Here is a 26681-nt window from a genome sequence, read left to right on the forward strand (position 1 = left end):
GACATTATTCCTAAATTCACTAAGGGTATCAAATATGTCCATTTTGTCACCCAAATATTTTGTTTTTCCATAAAAAATACGCATCGGAAATTGAGTTCATATGCTCTACTGTCCCTTATGATGACCCTAACCTGGTAGGTCCATAACCAGCAAATGGTTATGGTTAGTGCCAATCTCTGAAGAAAAAGGGAAGGAGAGCTATTCACTGGATCTTTTAATAAAATCAGCAAGTTTCATTGGCTTGCAAAAGACCTTGATAATCAGAATTCCTTCAGATGCTGAAGGAATGGTAACTCTGTCCAAGACAGTGATTCCAAATGACACCTTATTAGAGCAATTGTACTGAAATCATAAATTAGTACCGAAGTATCTACTACTCCATCAGTTAGTTGCAATTCCTTTAAAATTTGTTTAAATTGACCAATAATGCTCACTTCCAACTCTATAAATACATTAAAATTCTGTTAACTGTAAAATTTAAATAACATAACAAATTCTTAACAAAATAATCTTGCCGCACTTATCTGACATAAACTCAAAGTTTTGCAGTTTTCAGTGAAAGCGTCAAGTTGGATCCCAAAAATCTAGAGCAGACTGCAACAGCATAATAGGTTTTGATGATTATTACTCAATAGTACAAACCAACTGTATTTGTTACTAATAGGAGGTACAGATTTTCACATATTAGCATGGAAAGTCATAGAAAACACATCCATAGGTGTCAAAATAATTTTATTTTGCTAGCTGCTATGTCTTCCTTTATGTGGTAAATCGGAGGCTTTCTGATATCTGTAACTAGGAAATAGTTCCAGGAGTTTCATTATTTTTATTTTCTTAAGCTACATTTCAGAGACTTAATAAATTCGCGTTTTGTGTTTCCAGGTGTCTCGTTAATTTTGAAGTGGGTAAGCTTTCAGTTTTAAGACTATTTTAAAGCTTACACACCCCGATTTGTTATTTTCATTGCACAATGAAGCAATAGGAGATATGAACAAAGAAAGAAAGAAACAGACTCCTAAAAATGGGGAGCAAGCTGGCGGTTGCCAGCGCTGGTAGGACATCAAGGAGATGATTAAGAGGTAAAACTTCCAGTTATAAAATAAATCACAAAGGTGAAAAGCACAGCACAGGGAATATAGTCAGTAATACTGTAATAACGTTAAATGGTGACTGCCCTTGTGTTGAGTGCTGAACAGTGTATAGAACTGGTGAATTACTATGTTGTACACCTGAAACTAATATAACATTGCATGTTAATTATACTTCGGTAAAAAAACAGGATAATGTTATAAAATATTCCACTTTTTATCTTTTTAGGAGACGCACATGAAATAATAATTTGTTGATTAGAGTCAACATTTTTCTCATAATACCTTGTTTATACTTTCAGATCCAGCAATGATGTTTGACCTTGATCAGACCCCTGCATATTACATGCCACGTTTGTTTTTACCTTCTAAAAACAAATGATCATCTTAAAGGACAATCACCGCTTGTCCGGGGCAGAAGTCCAGGTTGGGAGGAAGTGGGTTATTCGCTCAGAGTTTCTCGAAGCTGAAATAAGCTGAAGTCACGGTGTTTGATGGTTTGTTTTCCTTTCTGAAGCTCAGGGTGTCCCGCACCTTCATTCACGTTGTTGGCTGAATTCACTTATCTTACACTGATAGGACTGAGGCCCCTGTTCTTCGCGTGGGCTGTCAGCCTAGGGTTAGCTAGAAGGTCCTACCTGGTCGTGTGGCTCCGTCCTTCTGCCTTAGATCATTCTGGATAAGCTCAGGTTCTTTTAAGGGCTAATTGGATTAGATTTGGGCCATCTGAATAATCTCCCTGTTGATTAGCTCAAAAGTCAACAGGTTAGCAGTCAAATTACCGGAGTGATTCTGAAGCGTTTTGAATGCAAGCAAGAGTTAATTAGTCCAAAGCCTGTACATTAGGGGGCAGCCGAGTTCTGGAGGGCCACCGTGGAATGCTGCTTACCACCTTGGTTTATTATGTTGACGCTCAAATTAACTATTACATGCCCAGAAAATCCAGTGAGAAACTAGTGAAGATCAAATGACCTTCTCTGGGTAAGACATGGCTTTATCACATTATTCTATCAGTTGAAACTTAACATCACTTGCACCTCACAATTGACCATTTCTTAGTGTGCACGGGTCTTGCTAAGGATCCATGCAGTGCTTTCTAGTATTTTCTTATTTTCTTTTGTTCTATTTTATAACTTTTTTAGCAAAAGCTGATCATAACTCAAAAAATGGATTTCACAAAATAGATTTCACGATCCATGATTTGAAAAACGTGGTCTTAATCGTCGTATTTTATTTTAATTAGTAATTTTCAAAGTCTTATTTGTAGTAAGAAATGCTCAAGTATATTTATGCAAAAATAATTATTTCTGAATAAATTAATACGTGCGGATGGGTAAGCAAATGTATAATCTTCAAGTTTGTGGATTATCCTGAAACAAATGGCAATACCAGTACAGTCCACAGGAGGGCAGCATGTGTTCTAGGTATATTTTAGACAGCCGCGCAGTTCTCTAGCTGAGTGCAAATTCTAGGTGAATTATTTACAGTGTGGTGGTATGAGCACTAGAAGAACTCAGAGGACTCACACTGCACCGTCGGCACATGACCTGGACCCTGAGCAGAATCTGGATGGGGGGAGCCTCATATTTTGAAAGAGATGGGAAGTAAAACTCTGCCTGGTGGAAAAAACCCAAAACTACCAGTTATGATAAAGCTTGGTGTTCCTGGTTTCAGCTGTACTCCAAAATGCATGCTCCTTTTTCTTTTCTCTTCTTTTAAAAAATATCATTGTAAAACTCCACATTCTTCAAAAAACAAGTAAATAATAAAGTTATCATAACTCTTCAGCCTCACATCCCTCCCTCTACACACACTCTCCCAGGTCCCGGAACCTGAAAAGGCAACCCCAGCCTCTCATTCCACCCAGTCACGCAGAGGCTGGTTTCCACGAACAGCCCAGCCAGACCCAGCCCATCCCTCAGTCTTTCTCGGAGGTGACCTGGCGACAAGGGTTGTTGAGCCCGAGTGTCTGAGCAACCCGTGTGTCGAGACTGTTAGTTGAGTGCTTGAAATGGAAGTAGCTGACGTTTGGAGGAGAGTGGTTCAGGACCTGCTACAGGAACAGAAAACAGCATATATTTCTAGAGTTAGAAACAACCACTGTACTGTTGGAAGTGCAGTTCGAATCCCAGAATCAACCATTTTAAACCCGGCCATTTAAAGATGGCTTGGAACAAACCCTCTCATTACGAAAATCCAGAAATGAGCCATCTTCTGGAAATTGGATAAAATATCTCAAGTACAGATATTCTCTATTCCTTTGGTCATGGGATAGCAGAGCCCTAGAAAGTATCAACCATCCTAAAGTTAATGAATGGACGCTGCTATCACAGCTGGGACTTCAGTTGACATCAACCAACGGAGGTTTTCTTAACTCAGAATAAGTGGGAAGGGGCAGATTTTTATGGATGCATATGTGAGCATCGGAATGAAGGATGAGTTGAACATTTCTTCTTGTTTATTTTTTAAAGATTTATTTATTTGAGAGAGAGAGAGTCTGAATGCATAGGTGGAGGAGGGACTGGGAGAAGAGGAGGGAGAGGGAGAGAAGCAGGCACCCACTGATGCAGGACTCCACACTAGGACCCTGAGGTCAGGACTTGAGGGGAATCAGGAGTGGGTTGCCCCACCCAATGAGCCATCCAGAAGCCCAAAACATCTCTCCTGTGAGTTTCTTTTGTATTTTATTTTCCTATACCTGGAAGGAGGAGAGTGATAAAATAAATAACTAAAAAGCAAGGAATATGTATGATGGGTGAAAAGATCCAAATATAAGAACACTCACTGAAGGATTTTTATCATAGTAAGAAACAGGAAATAACCTAGATGAGCATCCTGTGGAATTTGGGTAAAAAAAAAAAAAAAAAAAAAACAACCATGGGACACAGTGGAAGACTATATGGTGGTTAAACGGAATAAGCTAAATTGTATGAGATAACATGGAAAAGTGTGGAAGACATAATATCTTTTCAGGTTTATCGAGAAATAATTAAGATAAAGTGGAAATAATATTGCATGAAGAAAGCAAGTGGTGAAGGACAGATACAAGATGAGAACATTTATGTAAAGGGTAATATTAAAAATTATAAATTATATATATTTAATCACACAACTTGAAAATACCTACAAGGAAGGATAAATCCCCAAATCAGAATTTAATTTTCTGGGGGGTGGGAGGAGAAGGTAGTGTAGCTAGAACTCTAATGTCATGTTTAAAAAAACAGAATTCTGAAGCTAATCCAGCAAAACGTTAAAATTCCTTGTTCCTTGAAGTTTTATGATAGGCACATAAAGATTTATTGTAGTGGATTTTGTTCTTTTGGGAGGTTTTGAAATATAAAAATAACATTAAGGACACATGCAAAAGTAAAGATCTAAAAACAGTCTCGAACAGTAACTGTTGTCCAGATACTCAGTTTGCCAGTTCTTAGCGCTTTCAGGTAGAAATTGTGTTAAATTGTGCCTGACTGAGGCCGCACCTCCTCTGCTAGGGGGAGAATCAGAGCAAAGGAGAGGCTGCAGGACCGGGGCAATGCCACCAGAGTCTGGCCACCAGCAGGTGTTCTATTTCCTCCCAGATGGGAACTCTTCCAGGGGAAGGACAGTCTTCGATCTTCCTGTGCCAATCGGGGCACATCCAGCCGAGCGCCAGGGACACAAAGGCCACTAAAAAATCAGTAATGTGGTTCCTCTGCGGGGCTCTGAAGCAGGTTCAGACCGACTGGACGCCCTTCCTCACGTCCCTTCCCTGGGGTCCTGGGAGTCGGGTTTCCCATCCTAGGACCCATACCACTCTGTGGAGTCACCGTGCTCTTGTCCCGTTCAGTTCGGAAGCAGAAGGGTTTTGGATTAAGAAAGATGATCTGGGAAGCCCTACCAAGATCCATTACTCTGGATTGCATTGGGCTCCTCTCCTCACTGGACCATGGACGTCGGGAACAATGTGTGTTTCTCGGTTGAATTTTATTGGAAAAAAACTTGCACTGGCTATTTCTGACTGTGATAGAGCTTAGCACGTTTTCTCTCAAGGCCTGCCATCGAGTTTCTGAGGGTTTTCATCGTCGCTGTCTGTAAGCCAGGGTTTTGAGGGTTCTCTGCGTGAAAGATGCAGGAAGAGTGGTGGTTAAACGGAATAAGCTAAATTGTATGAGATAACATGGAAAAGTCTGGAAGACATAATATCTTTTCAGGTTTATCGAGAAATAATTAAGATAAAGTGGAAATAATATTGCATGAAGAAAGCAAGTGGTGAAGGACAGATACAAGATGAGAACATTTATGTAAAGGGTAATATTAAAAATTATAAATTATATATATTCAGGGAAACTAGAAATCTGGGCTCATCAGGGAAACTAGAAATCTGGGCTCATCAGGCCCATGATACTCATTCTTTCTGGGCAAGAGAAGCAAGGCTCCAGTTCCGCACTGTCTCCTTAGAGTTAAGTACTTATATCCCAGATTAGCTATTTCATGGGAGAGCCAGAGAGGACCCGTGTGCTGTGTACTCCGCAGAGACAGTTCTGTCATTCTCTGCCTCATTTCTGATAACTATCTTTTGATTCATAGTGCCCAGCTTGATTTTTTTCCAAAGGATAAAGAAAAACACCCTGGGTATTATAATGCAAGTTGTCAGGCTGGTTGAGGCTGGTGATGGTGGCCAGGAGGATGTGGGTTACACTGTAGGCCCCGCTACCTCACTAAGAAAACAATGATTCTAAAGAATGCAGAGAGGTTAAACTCATCCATCTCTTTGTGGGTGGCGGGAAATTATCTCTGTGTGGACAGAGTGGGGACAATGGAGGAAGAAATGAAGAATGGAACCCCAGAGCCCTTGTCGTGGCAGGACCATGTGAGGTTTCTGAGCTAAGGGATGGGGGGTGGGGGGTGGGGGGGCAGGTGGCCTGGTGGGCAGGGACCGGGAGGGAAGAAAATGGGAGCTGTCCACTCTCACTCATGCCTCCAGATGTGACATTCGTCAGACTTGACTTCTGATATTCATTGAGAGGAAAGAGAAAGTGACTTCGTTTGTGAGCTCTCATGATCTCTTGGTACTTGACTATTTAAAAATAAGTTTTAGGTCTGGGGCGCCTGGGTGGCTCAGTGGGTTAAAGCCTCTGCCTTCGGCTCGGGTCATGATCCCAGGGTCCTGGGATCAAGCCCTGCATTGGGCTTTCTGCTCAGTGGCAAGACGACTTCCGCCTCTCTGCCTACTTGCGATCTCTGTCAAATAAATAAAATCTTAAAAAAAAATAAGTTTTAGGGGTGCCCGAGCAGCTCAGTAAGCTGAGAATCCTACTTTTTTTTTTTTTTTTTTTAAGATTTTTATTTATTTGACAGACAGAGATCACAAGTAGGCAGAGAGGCAGGCAGAGAGAGAGAGGGAAGCAGGCTTCCTGCTGAGCAGAGAGCCTGACTCGGGGCTCCATCCCAGGAACCTGGGATCGTGACCTGAGCCAAAGGCAGAGGATTTAACCCACTGAGCCACCCAGGTGCCCTGAGAATCCTACTCTTGATTTCGTCAGGGGTCCTGACCTCAGGTTGTGGGATTGAGCCACATGTCTCCGTGCTCAACGTGGGGTCGGCTTGAGCTTCTTTGACTCCTTCTCCTTCTGCCCCTACCCCACACTCCCACCCCTGGCTCTCTTTCTCTCTCTAAAGTAAACAAATCTTTAAAAAAAAATAAATTTTAAATGTACTTGTCAGACATGTGATTGTATATTATTATGGTAATTTTTTTAGAGAAGAAAACCAGACTCGGAGAGATTTCCTTCCCTATGGTCATATGTTTAGTGAATGGGGGAGGTAGAATTTAAATCTAGGTTTGTACTGGAGTTCCAAGCTATGTTTATTCTACTATGCAACGTTTGGACCATAAAGTGGATTATAACACAGATGAGAGCATCCACGCGCACAAACAACATTCACTTACGTGTTTTCATTGTGTTTACACAAGAGATTTCCCAAATGGGCTGTATGTTCCCTAAGGGGTACACAGGCTGATCAATTGAGAGTATGGGAAGACAACGTGAGAACCTCCATTTGTACTTTTATCTCCGCTTTTTAAAATTACCACTTTGGATATACATTGTAGTACATATATTATATTACAAAAATTATTTATATCATATATAATACATGTATAGATATAGGATGTGTGTGCTTGTGTTTCTGCATGTATGAGATACATGCTTAAAATGTTTGGAGAGTGCGGATACAAGCCAGAGTTTGGGAGCTACAGCCTGTGGATCAAATCTGACCCATCACGTGATTTTGTAAATTTTAATGAAACACAGCCGTGCTCATTTGCTTTCACATTGTCTATAGCTGAGCTGAGTAGTTGCATCACAGGCCATACGGCACACAAAACCTAAAATGTTTCCCATGTGGTTTGTACAGAAAATGTTTGCCAACCTCAGATTTACCGTGAAGTAGAAGTAGACGATCGTTTTAAAACAAAACTTTGACCTTAAATATAAATTGGTATTCGGGGGCGCCTGGGTGGCTCAGTGGGTTAAAGCCTCTGCCTTCAGCTTGGGTCATGATCCCAGGGTCCTGGGATCAAGCCCCTCATCAGGCTCTCTGCTCAGCGGGGAGCCTGCTTCCCCTTCCCACCTGCCTGCCTCTCTGCCTGCTTGTGATCTCTGTCTGTCAAATAAATAAATAAAATCTTTAAAAAAAATAAAAATAAAAAAATAAATTGGTATTCAATCACTGCACTGCCTAGAAGTGGATAGAACCCACTGTCTCATCTCAATTATCATGAATCAACTTTTTAGTTAGTGCTTGATATGCCATTGCCTGAAATCCTGCACCTTAGCAACCTATTTTTGTAAAATAGGTCATGATGAACTGGCTGAAGAATCAGCTCAGAGAAACTAAAGGGAAATGTACAATAATGAACAAAAAAGGATACTTTCTGTAAAAGTCAGCCTGCTTCTACCTGCCTGAGATGTGGCTCTCTAGCACACCCCCTCCAATCTACTGAGCAGCAGGATGTTCAGAATTTCAGCTGTGAGCTCAGGCTTGCTAGTTGCTCTTAGTCAGTCCTGACCAACGTGGCCTCAACCCCATCAACAGGATGTTTCTGGAGTAATTCTAGGATCTGGTCTGCCTGGGGTCCAGATTTGTTCTTTGCTGCCCCTTTGGGATAAAGCTTCAACCACAATCTACTAAGCTAGGGTTGAGGCTACTTTGTAACTGGGAGGCATGACCTTATACATGCAAATATCCTGTTCCAATTGTATGGTGTCTCTCCCCCACCCGTTCTGCACACAGAAACATTCCAGCAAGACTTAACCTCATAGCTAGTTTAGCTCTAGCACATTCTTTTCAGATCCACGCTCAATTCCGTTCCTCTGATGGTCCATTTTGGGTCTCTAGCTTGCCTTACAAGTAAGAGCAGAAGGGTTTTGTTTTTTTTTTTGTTGTTGTTTTTTAAAATTTATTTAACAAACAGAGACCACAAGTCAGCAGAAAGGCAGGCAGAGAGAGAGGGGGAAGCAGGCTCCCCGCTGAGCAGAGACCCCCCCCAAATGCGAGGCTCGATCCCAGGACCCTGGGATCATGACCTGAGCCGAAGGCAGAGGCCTTAACCCACTGAGCCACCCAGGCACCCCAAAAGCAGAAGCGTTTTGCCTGCAGTCTTCCTGAGCAGTAAAATATGAGCTTCAAATATTTGAAATAAGCAGGGTAACAAACCACTTTATGAGATAAATCAGTCACAGGTACAACATTTCTCAAATAATGAAGCATCTTGCTGCTGTTATCCCAGTTCCTCCTGGAGTTCCTAACAGGACAGACAAGTTGCTAAGAGCTGTGGATGCTCTTAGTGTACAGTGATCAGAGATTAATCATTCCCCACAACAGTGACTCCTCTACTCGGTGGAGACCGTGGCTTGCGTCGAAACTCCAGACCTGACCGGCTCTTGTCAAGGACCTCAAATAGGGGAATGCTCGCTTGCACTGTCCAATCAGTTCCGAGAAACACGACGGTGCTGCCGGATTCTTCAACGGTGTTACATTCTTCTACAGAGGTGGGGCTGACCCAGCAGCCACTCCTGAGATGTTAAAGATGCACACAGACTGTTATCGTGCTTTGGGTTTGAACAACTTTGAGGAAAATCTACCCTCGTTCCCTATCATTCTTGTAAAGATTCACCACACCATGAGGAATGCCTCCCAGAAGATGCTTGATTTTGTCCTTGATCTCACTTCTTCCATTCTTGTCGCTCCTGCCAGACAGGTCAGGTCCTTCAATGCGTAAGTAAGTCAGATTGTATTTCCTCCCTCATTAAAGTCTCTCCTAGTTCCCTATAGCAATAACTAGAGCTCATGAGACCCTGTGAAATCTGACTTCCACCTGCTTCTCCACACTCTGTGCTCCCCGTGTTTTAGCCCCATTGGACTTGCATGTTCATTTCTACCTCAGGATCTTGGCAGTTGCTCATCCTTGGAAAGCTCTTCCCCAAGATATATGTGCGGCTGCCTCGATTTCATCAGCCATGTCTTAGCACAGATGAGGCCTCCTCAGAGAAGTCTTCCTTGACCACCCTAGCTGAAATAGATATCCCCAAGGACTGCTCATTCTCTTCCCCCAATGTCCCTATTTTATTGTCTCCATAGCACTTATTACTCTTTGAATGTATGTGATTTATACCATTTATGCCATTTTATTTGTTTATTTACTTATAATTTACTCATGTATTTATTCACATCCACTTTCCAATGAGAGGAAGTTCCATGGAAGCGAGCTTCATTTGTCTTCACTGCTTCATGTTCAGACAATAGAGATATGTTTTCAATCAATACTTCTGGGTAAAGTATTGATTGAATAATGAGGCAAGGACTAGTTTTCTCCACTACTTCTTCCATCCGTTTTTCATCTTCATGCGCTCCTGCATTCATTCTTGCAGTCCAGCCTCAGATTTCACATTACACAATGGACTTTGACGTCAAGATCTACCACATCTCTACAAACAGAAAACTCAGCTCAATAGTCCTATTATTCTAAAGTGCTAAAAGAAACTTCCATACCATTAAAGTTTCCACAATTACTAATGAGAAGTCTCCAAAATCTTCTTTGCTAAATGCCTGCATATTCTTACAGATGCATCAGATTGAAAAATGGAAGCGAGCAGCCCATGAAATTTTTCAAGTACTGTGCAAGTTAAGATCACATGGTGGGTTTCAGAGACATCTTCTTTGATTGATTTTTGAGAATTGTGCTACTTTAAAAGAAGTTAGGAAGATACAAAATGGTAGTCAATAACAACTTTTCAAATGTATCTAAATCATACATTTGTAATTTATTTCAGTGTAATTAGTTGTGCAGGTGTGTCAGGAAGGGTGCGATCAGTGGAGAACCCCACTGAATGATAAAAAGGATTTCTTGTAGGGATTTAAGGTTAGGCAGCAATGGGAGCTGGGGAAGCTGCTCGGTGAGGATGCTGTCCTTGCGGCTGAGTGCTGGGCCCAAGTCGGCTGGGAGGTCAGAGTGGGAAGAAGAGCAAGGGACACGGAAGGCCACAGACAGAGGGAAACCAGGAGGATGAGCTGGAACTTGTGTCATCTCTCGCTGGGACTCAGGGTGGTCCCTGACTGCTTCCAAACTTCCGACTTTGATGCTGTGGGTGACTGGAAAAGAGCAGGTGTGCTTGGCCATGGAGAAATCTAGAAGGAGCTGGAAGAATTAAAGCCTAGATATTGCTATGGGCCAAGGAGGTCACCCAGCAGACCCATGACAATGTGTATGACATGAGCCGAGACAATGCCTTATTCTCAACCAACGCTTGCTGTAAATATGGCTGGTGGCTCTCTTCCACCTTCTAAGTCTTGAGTAAATTTCCTTTGGCCAGTCCTAACTCAAACCATGCTGGAAAACAGTTCTGGCTTAGCTGATTTTTTGCAATACTAAGTCACCACTCTAGGCCCTGGATTTTACTAAGCTCTCTATATAATCCACACAGACAAAAATATGTATTTCTTTGAGGCTCATTGATTCCAGATAAGAGCTGGATACTATTCAAGGCTTCACCTTTGACCCCACTTTCTCTTTTGGAGGTCACTCAACCACCTTGACCTTAAGATACTACATTGGCTAATTAAGGGCATTGAGCTCATATCTCTAAGTGGCTTTCCAGCACCATGATGTCCCAACTCTAAGATTTATCTTTTTCTTATTTTTTTTTAATTTAAAAGAGGAGAGTATAGAAAATGCAACCAAACATTGTCTTTGATAAGTGTAACTATTTATATACTGGCTCTTAATCAGTGAAGTTTTAAAATACATCATACTTTTTAGAGACATGTACTGAACTCTTTGAGGATCAAATGCCACGAAATGTGGGATTTGCTTCAAAATAATAAGGGAGAAAAGGAAGCTCCAGGAAAGAAAGGGAGAAAACATGAAACAATAGACCATAGTTAATAAAAGATGAAGTTTGTTATTCTTAAATGTGGGTAATGGGTTTATTATATTATTTTCTCTACTTTTCTCCGTGTTTGAAATTCTCCATAATAAAATGTTTATTGCAAAATTGCCGGCTAAACAGTTTTGGATGTTACATTTTGGTTTTCCTTATTTTATTTTATAATTGACTATGAAAAATGAGGTCTAGGGCGCCTGGGTGGCTCAGTGGGTTAAGCCGCTGCCTTCGGCTCAGGTCATGATCTCAGGGTCCTGGGATCGAGGCCCGCATCGGGCTCTCTGCTCAGCAGGGAGCCTGCTTCCTCCTCTCTCTCTCTGCCTGCCTCTCTGCCTGCTTGTGATCTCTCTCTGTCAAAGAAATAAATAAAATCTTTAAAAAAAAATGAGGTCTAATTGCTTCATTGTATGATCTCCAGGAGAACAGAGCCCTCTGCCCATATGATAATTTATATTTACTGGTCTCCATAAATCATTCTTCTCCCAGGCCCCAGGTTGCAAGCTCAGGCCTGGGAACTTTTGTTCACTCACAGGGAAGAAGATGAAAACAGTCAATATACAAAATTAATACAATCCACTTGTTTTCAGTGAGGTGCTTCCCTTTCGCCCCTGGCAGAGCCTTTCTAGTCCAACACTACCTGAGAATAAGCCTGTTTCACGTTGTTTTGGAGGGAAACCTCAGCCAGCTCTAAGAGCTGGGAAGGAGATTTGGAAGTCTGACCTTTCCTTACCAGGATTTCAGTGGATCCTGTCTGACCAGCCCCTTCCGGGATCCCCACCAGTCTGGTGGGGATTGTTTTCAGTCAGAGAGGAGGGTTCTCTGGGCTCTGCTGGGTCCATTGTAATTAGTCCTTGGGATTGCCACCTTCCAAAATGTTATTAACATGTACTGTTTCCTATCATTTCATCTACGATTCTTTTTCTTGTAATTAATTGATAACCTTTTTATCCTTCATTCTAAATTTTAGGGCTTAGTGGGTGCTCGAGATAAATGCACTTGTTTAACCCTGTCCCTTCAGCTGGAAATCTCTGCTGGAGGATGTTAGCCCAGATTGCCCTATTCCTTGTTTTCACAGAACTCATTTCAGCCGTCTTACACGGATCAACCTTCCTCCCTCACGTAGGAGCTGGCTGCGTATCGTGAGCCATGGCGGGCTGGACTTGTGGTATCTGCCAGGCTCACCTGTTGAACCGGATTCCTACTTTCAGAATCTTTTGATCAGTCCTGTCTCTCCTGACACGAGTAATGCTTCATTGGATAGAATTATTATTCTAGCCTAACCCAACCCTCTGAGTGATTATTACTGTCAAAGCATCCACATGCACTACAGAAGACTACACTTATATGTGTTTAAACGCAGAAGCCAGACTAATTCGACCTTCTGGAAGGTTACACTGCCAAATCCTGCTTAAACAAAACAGGCAGCTACACTGTTTGCTCTCGTGTATGTTTGCAGTTCGGCAAAGGGGGACCGTCTTTGGCTCACAGGGATCAAAAATTCCTTCTGGTTATTTTCTTAGGGGTGTGTAAAGCATCTTTGGTGAAGGCGGTGAAGATGTGAAGACGGTCATCAGAGGTGAAGGGGACAGCTCCCCTCCATCACCTTGTAGGGATTTGGTGGAGAGGGAAGGCCGGAAAAGATGCATCCAGGGCCCCAGGAAGGACCCTGGGAAGTCTTGCAGGGCCCGGGAGAGCACAGCAAGTCTCCTGTCTCCTACCTTTGCTTAGGTCTGCAAGCTGCAAACCCAATCCCAAATTGTGATCTTGTGCCAATTTGCAGAGCTGCTCTTTGAATATACACTTTAACATCTCTGCTTTGGTTTACACTGTTGTCTTCACTATAAAGAGAATGGTTTAGATTGAGCAATTCAGGCAAAATACTTAAATAAAGAAATCCCCCAAATTCCGTGGATTCCTATCTTTATGGATTTACCTCTTATTGCAAGATAGGGATAAACTTATGATAATAACACCTCACTCTCTTCCTCCACTTTTTTTTGTTTCTTCCTCCTTCTCCTCTTCAACTATTTTTTTTTTAAAGATTTTGTTTATTTATTTGACAGACAGAGATCACAAGTAGGCAGAGAAAGAAGAGGAAGCAGGCTCCCTGATGAGCAGGGAGTGTGATGTGGGGGTCGATTCCAGGACCCTGAGATCAGGACCCGAGCTGAAGGCAGAGGCTTTAACTCACGGAGCCACCCAGGCTCCCCATCCTCTTCAACTATTAACGTTCATACATTGAGTCCTTGGTATTTGATATTTTTTAAAAAAGTGATAAGACATAGTTCCTGTCTTCAAGGAGCTTACAGTCAATACAATAACATTTACTCAGAGGCTGTTATTTAGTGAGAAGAGAAAATGTTTCAAAAAAGCCCAGATTTTCACTTTTCACCTTCCTCTGCATTTAGAATTGTACCCTCTGTGCTCTTTTCCACTTTGTGCAAAAATATTGTCATTGGGGCAGCTGGGTGGCTCAGATGGTTAAGGTTATGTGTCTGCCTTTGGCTCGGGACATGATCCCAGGGTCCTGGGATCAAGCCCCACATCCAGCTCCCTTGCTCAGTGGGGAGCTTGCTTCTCCCTCTCTCTCTCTCTCCCTCTACCCTTTCCCCTGATGCGCTTTCTCTCTCAAACAAATAAATTTTAAAAATCTTAAAAAAACCCATTATCGTCACCATACACAAGTCCTCCAAATTTATTTTTTACAACTCACATGCCACCCACATTTGTCCAATCCCCCTTTAATTGTTCACAGAGGGATGTGTCATCCTTGGGTTGAGTTTCTTTGTCCTTAATTTGGAAGTCTGCTTCAAACCCACCCATTCTTTTTTTGTGGAGAACATTCCTTTTCCTTTCGCCTGGAATACAGCTGACTGCAAGTGAGCGTCTCATCTGTTTTATATTTCTGTGTGCACCACTCCAGGGGTTAGAGTTGGTTTTGTCCATTATCTTCATTGAATCCATCTCCTGCATGTAAACGTTTTGAAGGGAAATGTGAATTGTGCGAGGGAAGGTAAGGATGTTGAGTGTGAAGACTGTTTATTTTTAAAAGATTTTTATTTTTTTTTAATTTGAGGGTGGGAGGGGCAGAAGAAGAGGGAGAGGGAGAAAGAATCTTAAACAGGCTCCTCACTGGGCATGGATTCCCAAGGGGGAGCTGGATCCCATGACCCCCAGATCACCACCTGAGCCAAAGACTGAGATCTAATGCTTAACTGACTGATCCACTCAGGCACCCCAGGCCTCATTTTACTTTTATTTATTTTAAAAAAATTTTTTAAAAAAAAGATTTTATTTATTTATTTGACAGACAGAAATCTCAAGTAGGCAGAGAGGCAGGCAGAGAGAGAGAGAGAGAGAGGAAAGCAGGCTCCCTGCTGAGCAGAGAGCCTGATGTGGGGTTCAATCCCAGGACCATGAGATCATGACCTGAGCCGAAAGCAGAGGCTTAACCCATTGAGCCACCCAGGCGCCCCTCTCATTTTACTTTTAATTGGCTGGGTATCCCAGGTACTCAGGCATGCTTTTGCCTCAGTTTCCCAAATTGGGTCAAGTAATGGCTCTGTTTATTTCATGGACGTTGGAGAGAAGAAAAGACTACACATCTAGGCATGCAAAGTTGCCATCTAGGTTTCATCTGCTTTTGAGGCTGTGCAATGTCATGAAATATGGTTCCCTGCTGCCATGTTACAGAGCAGGAAGATGCAATGTTTCATGCTCGGTGTAGTTCAGTGTTTGTTTTGAATTCATTTATCAGCTTTGTGCCTCCATTCTCATTCTGGAGGGAGGTTATATTACTCTGATGAGATAAAATAAACTTAAACAAGTCCAACTTGTGGAGATAACTTCCCATGCCTTATGACTTCTTCTTTTGTTCCTTTCACATCAGGGCTTTGTTTCTGTATCCATATATCTATATATATGGATATATAAATATTCCTTCTACCTGCTCATGGGGAAAGTAACTTTCCAAAGTTGACAGTGAAGTTTTTTTCCTTCTTCCAACAAATAATAAAAAATACTTAGATCCCTAAATTTCAAGGGATAAAAATGAGGGGTAACTCTTCTATATTAACTTATGTATGTATGTATGTATGTATGTATTTATTTATTTATTATTTTTAAAGATTTTCTTTATTGATTTGAAAGAGAGAGAGAGCACAAGCAGCATGAGGGGTAGAGGGAGAAGCAGGCTCTTTGCTGAGCCGGGAGCTCGATGCAGGGCTTAATACAGGACTAGATTCTGGGACTCTGGGATCACATCATGAGCTGAAGGCAGACACTTCACTTACTGAGCCACCCAGGTGCCCAAGAATTTTTTTTTTTTTTAAGCTACTTAGTTCATAGCTAGAATTGTTTCTGCTCTTATCCCATCTCAAGGGGAAAATCTATGCCCATAAATTAGGCAGCAGTTCCACTGCCCTCGAGACTTTTTATACAACTGTGATTACTATAATGCCTTAAGAATATTACTTGATTTACCAAAATCTTATTTGTACACAGATTTTTAAGAAATGGTGTGAAATCATGCATATCATTCTCCACAAAGTGGTCATCTTTTAAAACATTAGATGATTCTTGTCTCCCTTTAAAAGCTTATGTATGTTTTCTATTGTATTTAGAAGAGAATCTAAACTTCTTGTGGCCTTTAAAACCCAGTATCATCTGACTCTAGCTCACCTCTGCAATGTTATCCTTCACCGATTTCGCTTTGCTTACTACATTCTTTTACATTGACTCATTGATTTATTTATTCACTTGGGCAATTCTTTTTGGAGGACCTAATCTGTGTTAGACATTGTTCTATACACTCTAAATACCACTGAGAAAGGGTATTGCCCATATGGGATCAGTACTTCAGTGGAGGAGAGATAATACATAAAATAATATGTAATATATCAGAGATACATCCAGTGAAACCAAATACAATAGGTACCGCAGGGCAAAGATGGAAGAAGATATCTTTGTCTTGCTGGTTAAGGGAGACCTCCTTAAGGAGATAACATCTTGGAAAAACATCAATGAAATGAGAGAATGAGTCATGAGATTTGGTAGAAAAGCATTCTGGGCAGAGGAAATAGCAAATGCAAATGTCCTGAGGTAGAAATTGGTGTTTGAGTTTGATGGACAACAGGAAGAGGAATGTTAGTGGAGAGGAATAGGGAGGGGTTCACAGAGGATGAGATCATAACGACAGGTAGGACAAGATCATGTAAGAACTTGTAGTCTTGATTTGGAATAGACTGTAAAATTGTAAGAAAGGAAGCCAATGGGAGGAGATACATGTGGGGATTGTTGCAGTTGTATAGGTGAGGGATAATAGGATCTTGGATTAGAAAAAAAAAACCAACAAAACCTCTAGATTCTGGAAAATTATTTGAATTCTGGAAATAGATTTTAAAGGTTGAGTGAAAAGTATTACTATTGGATTTGATAGTGTAAAAGGAACAAGAACTTAAGGATGACTTCTGAATTTTTAGCCAGAGCGACTGTGTAAATGAAAGTTCCATTTACTAAAATTGGGAGGACTGAGGGAGGGTCATGATTTGAAGAGATGGCAGAGTTTTGTTTTGGATATGTGGGGTTTGAGCTGCCTTTTAGATAAAGATGTCCGTTGGAAATGTCTTGGCAACTCAAAATGTAAATCTGGAGCTTATGGGAAACTTTTCAAGTGGGGTATCTGGATGGTATTTGAGCTGAGGCAGTGGATAAAATCAACCAGAGAGCTGATGTGGCTAAAGAAGAGAGCAGAAGAAGAGAAACAGTCTGCATGGGAGACTTTAGAAGACCATCAGCTGAGGCAGAAGAAAAACTGGACTGTGTAATGCTCTAGAAACCAACTGGATAAAGACTTCCAGAATGGAAGAAATAATCAGTAATGCCAAATGCTTTCGACCATATCAAGTGAGAAGACTGTCCTGACAACTGGAGTTGGCAAGATGGAACCACCGAGTGTTTACCTTGACAAGAGTAACCTAGGTGTAGTGTTGGGTTAAACTGAGCCAGTTGATATTATTTAGCAAGTTAGCAGCTGACTAAGAAATACATTGAGTGAAAAACCCAATAGTCTTCTTACATTTAGCAATATTCTAATGTAAACACTTGAATAGCCAAGGTTGTCAGAGTTCAAGGTCTTTGTTAGGGTGAGTGAAACTTGAGTTCATAAAGTTAATGAACACAGGAGAAGGGTTCTTGAGATATGGGTGCTCAGGTGCACAGACAGGGTGGGATAAAGAGATTGTACCCAGTTCGCAGAACCTCATGATCTGAATTCAAATCCTAGCTCTTCCAGCTGCACAACCTTCCCTCAATGGACCTCTTGAGTTTTGGGTTCTTTATACAAAGGAGGAATGCTATTAACTACATCAAGAAATGGCTGCAAGAATTAACGGGAATAACATATGCAAAGGGATTAATAGCACAGTTACTTAGTTAGTTTCCTTCTCTAAGGACTTACTGAAAAGTCTCATGAACATTCTATGTCATTGAATGCTGAAGTTCACACCAAAGGGCCTCTATTTCCTTGGATTTCTTTTATATTAGAGAAATAAAAATAATTCAATTTTAAAAAAGAGAAATAAAAATAGCTCAATTTAAAAAAAGACAGCTCCAGCTTCATCCAAGTGTGGGTAAAGCTGATCGTTACTGTGCTCAAACTCTTTACTGGAGGGAGCTATTCTACTGTTTCCTTTTTGAAGAGAAGCAACCTCTGCCTGTCTCCCTCCCTTCCTCTCTCTTTCTCTCATCATTCTCTTGGTCCTTCTGTACCTTTCTATTTTCTTCTTCCTGTATTCTATTTCGTTTTATTTTCTGATTTTACAAATAACACTTATTTATTTTGGGGGAAAAGGAAATACTTTTTAATTCTTAAGGAGACGGTTTTAACCAGTGATGGCAGTGCCAGGTAATCTTTCCCTAGGAATTTCCCAACAGGTGACTTCTTGACTCTCCTCTGGCTGCTCCCACTTTCATGATGTTGAGGACAAGGGGAACTCATTCTTGTTCTCATGTGGCAGAGAGTGACTAAGCATGATAAAGGACGCCCATGGAAACTTCTATGGATCTTAACTTCATGATATACTTCAGACATATCCCTTTCCCCCAGCACATTTTTCTTTTCGCATGGTGTCTATGTAATTGGGGAATTGGAGTCATAAACTGTTTATGGAGTCCTACCCTTCTTGCCTGATTGACCAGGGGGGGTCATTCAGCTGTGTTAGTCCTCCATACCCAGCTCCCAGACGCTTCCCAGGAGCCAACCATTCTGCCCAGTATGGCTCCTTCAGAGTCATTGCCCAGGAGGTAGAAAGAAGACTTCTGTGCCTGGTGGAGAATGATGACAAATGACTCAGCTTTCAGGAAGCTGAGTCCTGGAGCACTTGGGGAAGCAATTCCTCTCCTAAGAGAGTTGTGGGTTGGCCTGCCTCTTTTGTTTATTGTTTCATGGAGGTAAATGAATCTGAGAGACAAAATGTGTTACAAGATGAACAAGTTTACAAGCCCCTGTTTTTGCTGAAGTTGTGTTTGTCCCACTCAGCTGCCACTCTGTAAAGAGGAAGGAGACTGGCTTTGCTTAGGACTGATTCAGAGGTACAGGAGGAAAAGGGACCTGCACCTTGACTAGAGCTGGACTGCTTTTTGGAGCCCAACAGGTTTTTTTTTTTTTCAACAGGGAGATTTTCAGTGCTTATATAAACTTGACAGGCACCTTTGATTTGTATTTTGAATCTTGCCCAAGTTTGTGCAGCACACTTTTGGTTTTGTCTATGGGAAAAATTGTGAGTTTACCTATCAGAAGACCACTTGAAAACCACACGATGTAGGTTGATGTGTAATTGCTCTGAGTTGTTTTTAAATGAAGGAAATATGAAGTTCTAGAAACAGACACTCAGTGTTGAAATTCTTGGCTATGGAGCAGATTTGGCTGGGAGAAACTTGTGAACTCTGAAAAATCTTCATGTCATTATTCATTTAAGCTTCAAAATGAAGTATCTTTGGTATCAGCCATGGAAACCCATCCACATTACTAGATCCTGGAGCTCTCATCAGATTGAATGGTGAGGGAAATTCAAGTGGCAAATGCTTGACATCATGATTTCCACAAAGTTTTATCAGAAAGCCCCGTTTTTGCAAGATGAGTTATATTTTTTGGAGGAAATAACTTTTTTTTATTACCACAAAAAATTAGGAAATATTTTGAATTTTTTAGAAAGTTACATCCTTTGACAAACATGACCCTGATGGTATCAGCCTCTTAATATTTTGTAGCAGAGACAAACAAATGTATTTATTTTCCTAGGTGGATCACTGGGTCACATGAAGTATGTGAAAACTAGTTTTGGTGTTTCTAAGGTAATACCAATAGTTTTAAGGATCCAAAGTAAATCTACCCAACTCTTTACGGTATGCTAATCAACAAAGGCTTGCCTGTTTTCAGAACTCCATGATAAATAAACTTCGTGTCCTCCATACAAAAGTCCTAAAATTTTAAAGGAGAATGTTAAAAGCAAGATTTTAAGGGTCACTTTGGCTGCTAATTTAATACATAAAATGAACTTCAGTTACAACAACAGAGAAATAAGACCAAAATCTCAAACCCAACTGTCCAACAACTGCCAGATGGTTCTTATCTCATAACAACTCACATAGATCTCCAGAAGTCACATCAGTAGACAGGCCTGTTGATTTTTGTTCTTTGTCCTGTTTCTATCACTTGTTATCTTAACTATAAATTTTCTGTAGAGTGGGAAATAAATAGGATTCTTCCATCCACATTTGTATCTACTCTAAGAATTGAGAGGAATCCTGACATTTTTTCCCCCCTGCGACTATGAAATGTGAAGGCTGATGAAAACACTCCAGTTCAGGGCATCAAATTCTACTAAACACCAGCAGCAAATGCTGATTTTGGCCCCTGAGACACTGTTGAGGAAGCAGTGTTCGGAGTGTTCTCTATGATGAACTTCTCTAGGCTCTCAGGGAGCTACAAGCTTCTGTAACCTGAAGTAGAACCATATGTGAGGAGCGACATTTTAATTGTTGCTTCATTTTTCTGGGTTGAGGTCAGAAATGTTCTGACACAGAGCATATTCATCATTGGGTAAGCCCACCCTGTTGATGGCAGAAAGAAAGAATCCAACATAATTCTAAATGCCTCTGATAGTTTCGTCACACAGGTTTGGATGCTGGACTTCTCTCACTTAACAATGAAAAGCCTCTGGAGAATTTGAGGCTATTCAGGATGCTGGCTATAGTTGAAATAGATTAAAATGATCAAAAGGCTTCCTGTTCTCCCAAAGCTCCCTTATGATTGTTAATTGATGGAATAAATAGCTATTGCTATCCTAAAGGATTATTTTACATAGAGTTTTCCAGACATTTTCCCTATATATCCCCCCAAATTAGTGTTTTAGTAAAACATGGCATATGCTGCATATTATTCAGCTTTTGCAGAATAGTAAGCGTGCCTATTGCACTGTAGTAATTTCTCATTTTTTTCTGTGCCTTGATCTTGTCTCAGTAGTTATCAAGAAAAGCAGAGCTGTATTATGGTTCTTTTTTATTACCTCTTTCAGAAAGGGAAACAGAGCTCAGATGGCTCCATACTGGGGACTTGGTTACTACTGAGGTTTTGGGGCTGAGGATGAACCCTCCTTAGCTCTCACTCCTAGTTCTGTACCCTCATCAAGATCCAGGACTTTGCGCGGACTCCGGGGGTGTATTGGTGATGCTTTTAGGCCTTTTTAGCACAGCTCCTGTTTTACGTTCATACTCAGAGAACCAACCCTGGCTGTCTCTTTAGGAAGCTTACATTGCCACACGTTGTCACCTTTCTTCCTTTCTGTTTTATGTCTTGGCTCACAGTGGGAATAAATGGAGGATTTTTTTTTTTTTTCTTTCAAGAGTGGCAAAAATAACCTGAAGGAATCACTGTTTTCTAGCATTTTCTTACAAATATTGTAGCATAGTAAGTAAGAGCTGCCTTGGAAGAAAGCTGACTATATACCAAGCACAGAGCAAAGTGCCATATGTATCCTCTTTCCTTATTGACCTCTCTGTCCTCATGCACTGTGCTCAGCCTTGTGACCTTTCTGTCCTTTGATGGCAACAGGTGGGTTTCCATCTCACAGCCTTTGAATTTGTCCATGACTTTGCCTGGACACTTTTGAGATGCTCTTCCCTCTGCTTCATGTACCTGATGCTACCCATCACTCAGGTCTCAGTTCAATGTTACCTTTTCAAGAAGACTTGGATGATGAACTTCTCTGTGACATTTATAGGATGCATCATCATCTGAAATGATCTTGTTTATTGGCTCACATACTGATTTTCTGCTTCCCCTGAAACTATACACTTCCAAAGAGAAGGAAACTCGCCTAAATTGTTTTCTCTTCCATCCTCAACATGCAGAACAGTTTGTAGTCTGTGTGGTACTGTTTCTGTATACCAAATATGGTATAGCAGCTGCTCTGTTGGTTGAATAAATGAATGATCTCATCAAATATTTATAACAATTATATGAACTATTATCTCATTAAACAATAAAGAAACTGAGAGTCAGAGAAGTTAAGTAATTTCCTTGATGATGCAGAGCCAACAAATGGAATTTTCTATGTTACTGAATTTTTCAGATTTTCATCAGCTTCAATAAAAGTATCCTCCTTCTCATCTTTGTCCTTGTCATAGCATCACAAGAATCACCTTAGAGAGTGAACGACTGATGTGCTTACCCCTAGTATATTTACTCATTTATTCATTTATGCCCTGACATGCTCTAGTAAAATTTCAGGTGGCTCAGAAACACATGCCCTGAAGCAAGATACTATCCATCAAATAAGTGAAAGAGGAAAAACATCCCCAAAGTAGAGGAGATTAAAAATGTAGGATGAAGCCAGGAATGAGATCAGTACCTAAAATGCTCATCAGAATTGGGTGCATGTTGAAAGGGTCATTCACAACTTTGGCTTTACATTGTCCAGAGGAGAAAGAACAACTACATTCTTCAGTGTTCTTGTAAGCAAAAATTAATGGGTGATTCAAAAGCAGAAGAATTTTGAGACCCCAGAGAAGTGTCCTTGGTTTTTCTCATAATGAAGACATTGTGTTATGTAAGGAATGAAATTCTTACAGCATCTATATGGTAGATATAACCAAAATTTTCAAAGCCTAACTGAGGGAAGAAAATAATCCTTTCGGGACCCTAAAAGCAATTCTATAGAGACCCCCAAAATAATGTTGTTGGGGTGTCCAGCTCCGTGCTGGATGGCTTAACACAAAGGATACGCTTTGGGCCATGTTGGAAGTATCAGGTTTATGTTGGGTCATTAATACTGTTTTCTAACCAGGCTGATCAGCATTGGATGGAAGGAGGATGGGACATAGACACACACACACACACACACAACTTCTGGCAACTATCTGGAGTTCAAAGACTCTAACTCTGATACTGGTTATATGTGTAATCATAAAGTTTGACTGTTTATGAAACTCAGAAGAGGCTAGTAGCCCTGGCATAGATCATTGTATCTGGGGTAGGGAATCTTGGGAATTGTATTTTAATTTGAAGAGTTATTAATGTTAATGCATTATTTGCTTGTGCAATGGAGACGATATTATAACAAATGTTTGTGTTACACTCTTTTCTACCATCTCCTGGCAGATCTGAGCCATTGGGAGCAACCACTTGGTATCCCACTTACGAACGGTTGCTTATTCCTGCCCTAGTTTAGGGAAAGTGGAACCTTTAACTGTGAGCCTGAACTGACCCTTCATCTAATCTCATGGAAACAGTGATTTAATTTTGGTGAAGTTGATCAAATCATCTGGATGGCTCAAAATATTAAATAGCTCTAATGAGATTTCCACACCCAAGCAAGTAATTTTCAACAGTGGATTGATTATACAAGAAGGAAAACCTTTGGTGTGTCAAGCATCCATACAGTTGCTGGGAAATAAGTCAAGGAAACACTAATCAGTTCATTTAGGAACTAATAACATCAGCCCCAAGGCTACAAGAGCCATTCAGACTGGGCTTCCTCCGTGAGGGGCACATGGTCTCTGAACTGGTGGTAGAGTGGATTTCATCAGATAAGCTGTCAAATGCTTCATAGAACATGCCTTGGAGAATTAAGCATCCACTGTTCATTCAATTTTATCAGACACTAGCAAAGTAGATTTTCCAGTAAAACAGGAAATTGCCCTAAGGCCATGCTTTTGAACATTTATTCAAGATGTACTTTAAATGCTGTTTCAGCTGTCATTTATTGCTATCGGCAGAAATGTCTGCTTTTGTTGCAGATGAGCAGTTCTCTTTAATCATCAAAATCAACTAAAGTGCGGGGGAAACAAGAGCTATAAAATTAGAGCGTGTGCAAGAAAGGTTTTGACGCAAGAGCAGTTGAAGCTAATTTGGAACACAGTGGAGATCCTGAATTGGCAGCAGAGAAATTTATAAATTTCTTTCTTCTCATAATGTTAATCAGATACACTATTTTACTATGTATATGAGGGCAGCATAGCATAGTAGTTAAATGCATGAACTCTGGAGACAGACCTTCTAATTTTAAATGCCAGTTCTGCAACTTCTAACTTTTGGAACTTGAACTTACTAAACTTCTTTGAACCTCAGTTTCATTAAGTAGGGAAGCTGTATCACTACATTGCACACCTGACACTAATATAACAATGTGTGTCGAATACACTCAAATAAAAAGATTTTATAAATAAATAAATAATAGTACAATGGCAAGAAAAGTATAATACTTAGTAAGCACTAGCTCATTATTTACTATTGCTACTATAGCTCTCTGCAAAATTGGTGAGGAGTCATATGAAAATTTGAATATAAACATATTGACTCTATGTAGCAATTCAAAGTATCAAAATTAATAACTTCTGAAACATATATCAATTAAAGATTTTAAGAACCACTATGAAATTTCCAGCTTTGTTTAGTAAGTACAGAATGTGTGTCTCAGAAATACAGAATGAATATATAGCAAAAGAAGGGCTCAGTTTTCAAACAGTAATTTGTAGGAAAATTATAAATGTCACATCTTTCAGTAGGAAATAACCTCCTGGTAGATACATGGCAAATTATATAAAATATATACAAATGGGTTCATCATAGTCAATAAATGAAAAAATATAGTTATTTCCCATTTTATCATTCATGAATCTAAGCCAGCATCTCAGGAAATGACCAGCTGATTTCATGTGGAATTCATGTGGTCTACTTTCTTCTAATCTGAAAATAGAAGAGCCAGTAATGTCTTTTGCCTTGAGTCACTTTTGAGGAACATCAGGTCATCTCCTTAGTGTAGTAACAGAAAATGTTGCCTTTCTGACATTTGTATTAAAAGGCAAATTTAATATATAAATGATAGTCCAATCTCTAAGTTTTTTACTGCTAGAGAAGCAAATGGCTTCAAGTCACTTCAGGGTCACTGTGAAGACATAAGCGACACTGACTCCTGTATGCCCAACAATTTGTCTTGATATGTGAGGAATATAACTTTGTTTTGAAGTTCACAAGAGCTCATTCCTCAGTTTGTCAGAATGCACTTCATCATGAGTGGTCTGTGGAATATTATGCAACCTTTACTCTGTACAGTCTGGTAAGGAGACAAAATATCACCCCCAATTCTAGAGAATGTAAAAGAAGGGCTGAGAGAACTTAAGTGAATTATGTCCAGCAAGGAGATCATAACTTGTATTTCTGGCTCATAATCTCACACTGTCATTTTACTCCCACCTTCTTTGGAAACATTAAAGAATGTGTCTTAATGTAGAGTTTTCTGCCTATTTGCAAATATAAATTAATGATATTTCACACTGTATATATAATATAGAAGTCATTTCTGCTGTAACACTTTGCAAATGTGAATTTACTTCCAACGTAATTAGTATATTAGAGAACAGTTTGAACATGAATGAATTTCACACTCCTATAGGTATTATTCTGCCCTCAGAAGCCTTAGGTCAACACAGAAAACTGCACTCAGCAGACCCTGGCAGCACAGAAATACACAGAACTCACCCCTTACACCTCAAACATCTACCAGCTGTGTGGTCACTGAGTGCATTGTGATACTCCTATCTACATCTGCTATGGTGACCTCCCCACCAATTTTAGAAAAACTCTCTTCCACCACTCCACAATGACTCAAAATCTGCAGTCCTTCCAGACATAACTCCTGCAAGCCAACTTTAAGTCTTTTTCAAGTAAAATGCCATATTTATGGTAGTATTTACATAATCCGTAACTATTTAACATGAGTAAACTGTTCAATTCTTAAATGTGTGCTGCTGTTTGTACAAAGTTTCTTATCTTGTTTTTAAGTGTCTGATAAATGTTGTACACCTAACCCCAAGGTTTTCCATACAGTATGTGGTTTATGTTGCAAGATATTACAGTGATTTCTAGGAAGGCATATAGCCCATTACAAAAGAACCTTACATGGCATGCGGATTATCATACTCTTAAACTCCATAGTTAACTAACACTTGTTACGTCAGGCAATGCTGTATACATGGTGAAGGATACAATGGTGGCCATTTTGGTCCCTGCCATCTAGGAGTAGGTGATCTGTCAGAGATGGTTACACACATAAACAAATTTAATGATAAGTCACCTTGTGTTCATCAGTGAACAATTACAATGGGAAGGTGCACAGAGAGAGTATTTCCACCCCAGAGGATCTATAAGATTTTCTTGGAAGACCTGAAGTTTGACTTGGCCCTGATAGGTGAAAAGGGACTTTAGCTGGCAGGTGGGAAAGATATAGAAAGAAGGATCTTCTGATACTCCTTAATGACAGTTTAGAAGTGTTTCCATTAATGGTCAATGTTAAGTCCATGATGGTAGACTCTCTGAGGAACGAAACGACTACCAAGGAAGGATCTCTGTGCATCAGACTGTTGGCTTCCTTGAAAAGATAGGGAGTCTGAATTAGGCAAACCCTTCTTGGTATCTGCCCACCATTCCTCTGAACAACCCTCTTCTCATTTTTGCTGTTGCTCTTCCTCTGACTCCTAAAGGATTTTTATTTCTAGTGGTTGGTTCTTGCCTGAGTATTATTTGATAATGAAGCTGTTGCTTAGAAAGAATGTGACCTCCTCCAGAAAGACTGACAATTTTAGAGGAGTAACTGGAAGGGAAGTAGAAGCT

Source organism: Mustela nigripes, chromosome 15 (genome assembly GCF_022355385.1).
Source record: "Mustela nigripes isolate SB6536 chromosome 15, MUSNIG.SB6536, whole genome shotgun sequence".
Lineage (NCBI taxonomy): Eukaryota > Metazoa > Chordata > Mammalia > Carnivora > Mustelidae > Mustela > Mustela nigripes.